The sequence below is a fragment of the Ambystoma mexicanum genome, chromosome 4q, assembly GCF_040938575.1.
Source record: "Ambystoma mexicanum isolate Mex_15411 chromosome 4q, UKY_AmexF1_1, whole genome shotgun sequence".
NCBI classification, from domain to species: domain Eukaryota; kingdom Metazoa; phylum Chordata; class Amphibia; order Caudata; family Ambystomatidae; genus Ambystoma; species Ambystoma mexicanum.
In genome coordinates this window covers 1,260,688,588-1,260,693,109 of record NC_090928.1, presented here as the reverse complement: position 1 = coordinate 1,260,693,109, position 4,522 = coordinate 1,260,688,588, and positions in this window count along the sequence as shown.

Below are 4,522 nucleotides of genomic sequence, written 5' to 3'. Positions count from 1 at the left end.
ACTGGAGGTTCTACACCCATACTACAGTATGCCATACAGGAATAGGGAGGCATGTGGGTGTTACCAGAGGCTAAAGAAACAGGGAAATCCCTGCCTTGACCTAGCAAGTCTACTCTGCCTCCCCAAGGGTTGTCTTCCATCATGTGGTCCTCCCATAGATAGTCACCACCAGGGTCAGAGTCAGGTAGGTTCTGCCTTTCTCTGGCCACATGAGGGGAAATTTTACCTGGTGAAGTAGTGACGACCTCGCTAGATTTGTCACACTTTGTTTTGGAGCAAGTCAGGGTAATGTTAGCCTTGTGAAATTAATGAATACATCATTATAAACAATTGTGAAGTTTATTTGAAGACATAATTATAATACAGTGTTGAAAAAAGGCAAGTATTAGCGTCCTTTTTGAACAAGGACATGCCTGCACGCGGAAATTAACCTGTACTTTCCTCATTTATATTTGAGAATAGTGATGGTCCTAATACAGAGACCTGGGGTCCACACAAAGTAAAGGAACACAACGCGAATGAGACTGAAACTGAATGGGTTGAGAGACATGACTGAAACCGTTGACGAGCCGGACCACTAACCAAGAGATTATAGAGGGAAGAAAGAAGCCTCGGGTGAGCAACAATATGAAAAGTCCCAAAACAGGTCTCAATGTAGGTACATTCAGACCTGTTTTTCTAGGATGAAAGAGGATAATTTGCCAAGACTCGATTGATAGAGAAAATCAGAGGCCCAAAGAAGAGCAGTTTCGGTGGAATGTCCAGGCAGGAAGCCTCACTCAAATGACGATTTAAGATTATGAACCTTGTGAGACAGGCATGGTATCAAGAGAGACGCAGATTAAAATGTGGTTGTTTTAAAACCTTTATTTACTACGGTTCCTTGGTTGGTGTAATGCCTGACTGGCCCCAACTCTAAAGGGTTGGTTCCCTTAATTGATGTTTCTAAAGACCGTCAATGTCTGATAGTCCAAAACAAAAGTCTGTCTGTGTCTAAACCTATGCTCGCCCTCATTCTTTACAAAAATGTGATAGCAAGTCTTTACAAAAAAGGAAAAATAGTGGTTCAATGGAAAATCGGAAACCAAGGTTGGTTTCAGGCAGTCTTCAGGGTAGTTTGATCAATGTCACAAAAATGAGTTCAATGAAAAAGGGCTGTTCGTAAGACCTTCTCCACAGAGCCCTTGCAATCTTCTCAATTACTTTCGATGTCTTAGGTTCTTTGGGGTTCCCTTTCCCAAGCTTCAACTTGTCCAAGCTCCAAACACTGCAAAAGAAATATAACACAGTTCCTTTTGCAGCTTCTAGGGTTCCCTTCTCCAAGCTTCAATCCTTTCACACTACAAAACAATAAGTCTCCAACTTGGTTAGGCCTCTCGGGGTTGCTTTCCCCAAGCTCAGGCCCCTCTCAGGTTTCAACACAAATTCAGTACTGGCAGGATTTATTATGCTTTTCGTTCAATATCATGAAGTAATAGGTCTTCTACTTTGTTAGGCCTCTCGGGGTTCCCTTCCCCAAGCTTCGGCCCCTTTTTGGTTTCAGACACAAGTCCAACTTGTCAGGATGTACCTTTCCTTTTTTACACAGTTCTTTCACACACACACTTCACTTGTGGGGTACAATCAGAGACTTTCGAAACTGCCTGTTATTTTGCTCCTCCTAGGCGTGACCACTCTGATCAGTAACCCCTCTCTTTATTCCTTGCTCTTACTTTTAAACATTTCACCTTTAGGTGCTTCCTGCACCCCTTCTTGTTTCCTTGGTGTCTTCCTCATGCACACTTGCACCTTCCTTTTTTCGTTCTTATCGTGCCTCTTGCGCACCTCACATACTTTCTTTTCCTTTAACGTGCACTCTTGAACCTGTTTGTTTCTTTCTCATGCTTCCTACACGCGTAACACACTGTCCTCTTTTTGCACTCTTTGCGCTATTCAAAATGCTTTTCTTTCACTTTACTTTTCTTACGCGCTGCTCGCGCATTTCCTTTTTTCTATTTCTCTTCTTCTGCTTATTTTTCACACTTTGGGCCTCATCAGGAGTTGGGCACTAACCCCGGCGGTATTACCGCTGGGGCTATTAGCCCTACTGCCAAACCCCCCGGCGCTATTAGCGCCGGATCACGGGTTTGGCGGAACGTTAAGTCCCCATTCCCCATTGGGCCCATTCATGAATTTCCCATTCCCCATTAGGCGCAATGGGGAATGTTCGGTAATAGCGCCGAAAATCAACCAAATCTTGGCGGATTTGGCCCCAGCTCAGAGCTGGGGGGAAATCCGTCAAGCCCATGATTTGGTGGACCCCTAAATAAAGCAGAAATAGTGTTACCGCCGAATTCAAGGGTTACCGCCAAACTCGTGATGAGGCCCTTTCTGTCTTTTGTAAACCTTTCCTTACTTTCCGCTCTGTGCCGCGTTAACACTGTGTCTTGCTCCCACTCTGTTTCAATCAAACGCACGCTCCCGAGTTTCTCCCTCTCACTCACCGGGCAGCGTTGCTTTGACAAGCGGCCCCTCCGGATACACGGGGTTGAGGTCAGGGTCTCACCACCTACCCCTTAGACATCCTTGGCTTCGGCACACGTCCCAGGGGAACAAGCAGTTCCCCACACACCACCAGCAGGATACAGACTGCCTTACCCCGGCTCCTTGGGGGCACAGCTCCGTAGCCACGCTTCAGCCCCTCAAGGCTTTAACTCCTGCGTCTCTTTGCTCCTTGGCTTCTCGTGTCTGGACAGCATCCCCAATTCGCTCTCCTCCTTGTGAAAAACCACACCTTTTATAGTTGAAAAAAACAGTCAAGTGGAGTCAGGTGTGAGTGGTCATCGTAAAATGCCTGACCGTGCCTGACTCTATTAGTGGGACAACTTGATTTCTTTCTATAGTAGGTTTCCATTACTTTCCCCATGTTGTTTCTATGGGTAATCTTTACTGCTCCCGGTTGCCTCTTCCTCGTCCCAAATGGGGAGGGGGTGGTGGAAGGGTTTTGGAGGATAGATCTGTTTCCTGCTCCTCTATCAGGGAATCTACAATGGACATAGGGAAATGGTTGATTATACAAACATGAGTTTTGATGGTATTCCCTGTGATCTAGATTGGTAGAGGATGAATGGGTATTAATATCAGACTTTTTTCTTTGTTTTAGTTGGTTTTTCTTCCTTGCCCACCGTGGGCAGTTGACTCTCTCTTTCCTTACCCATTGGTCATTGATGACAGGATTGGAATTAGGGAAAATGAGACCTGGATTAGGGTGACGGAATCAATATATCCCATGAAGGCCTCCCGGACTTCCTTCTCCACTTCTATCGCCACGTGAGAATACTGTGTCTCGCATGGGGGTTTTCCCACAAAGACAAACCCGGATTTCCCTACCCAGGTGATCCTCCTGTGTTCGTCCACCCCCAGGGTTGGTATCCAAGAGTGATGGCCCTCCCCTGGCCACCTGAATAGAGGACTCTCAGGTCTTAATGGGAGAATGAGTATTCATGAATTTATATAGTTGGAGATGCATAATTCTCTCTAAACAGTTTTGTAAATAGGTGCTAATTCAAGGGATTGAAAGGGCAAAGAGATGATTATTCTGGAGTGGAATTGCAGTGGGAAGCTCAGCGAAGACACCTGCTGAACAGGGTAAATTAAAAAAGCTAGCAAGTCATGCAGTAAGAGGTGGGGTGGGTAGGGTGATTTAATTAGCAATACTGGTAAAGGATCTGATGGTAAAGTTGGGGGGTTATCACTATAGATCAAAGCACAGCTTTAGGCACTGTTTGAAATCTGGATAAAGAAGTAGGTGGATAGGCTAAGGAAACAACGCTTATGATATCAGCAGCTTTAAAGGCTATTGATCAGAAAACCCTGTATTATCGCCTGGAACGTGGCATGGGCCTGTAATGGTTTTAATTGTTTCTCAAAGGCCAACGTTACTGCTTATGCCTGGTGCATTCTCCTTACCAACAAGCAAGATCTCATGAGTAGCACAAAGACTGGCACTCTGGCCGGTACTTTTCATTGGGAATATGGCTCATCTGGCCTTCATTGTTGATGGCTTCTTGATTAGAAACAGCATGCTCTCCAAAGGCACAAACCTGTACGTACCTGAAATTGGGAGAGCATGGCAAAGATAACCAGGCAGTGGCAGCCTCCCTGCTGCTCAACCATGCATGGATGACCACCAACCATTTGTTCCTCATTGCATCAAAAACACAAATCCTTACGAGTAGTACCATGAACCAACATTTTAAACTTGGGGCTCATCTTATCCCTTAACCCATCATTTGAACCCCAGGCCAATAGAGTATCTATACTACCTCTTACAAAGACTGAGGGTACTCCTTTCTCACTTCACAATCCCTCACAGGTTTCCAATGATCCTAGTAATTGATCGTATTTCCATATCCAGGTGCAAATACAGTAATGCGGTTTTACAAAATCAGTGATTTTAAAGACTGACAACTTGGGTGAAAGTTTAACCAAACTTTACCTTTCTTATATCATGTTCTCTCAGTAGGCTTTTGTTTTTGCCTCA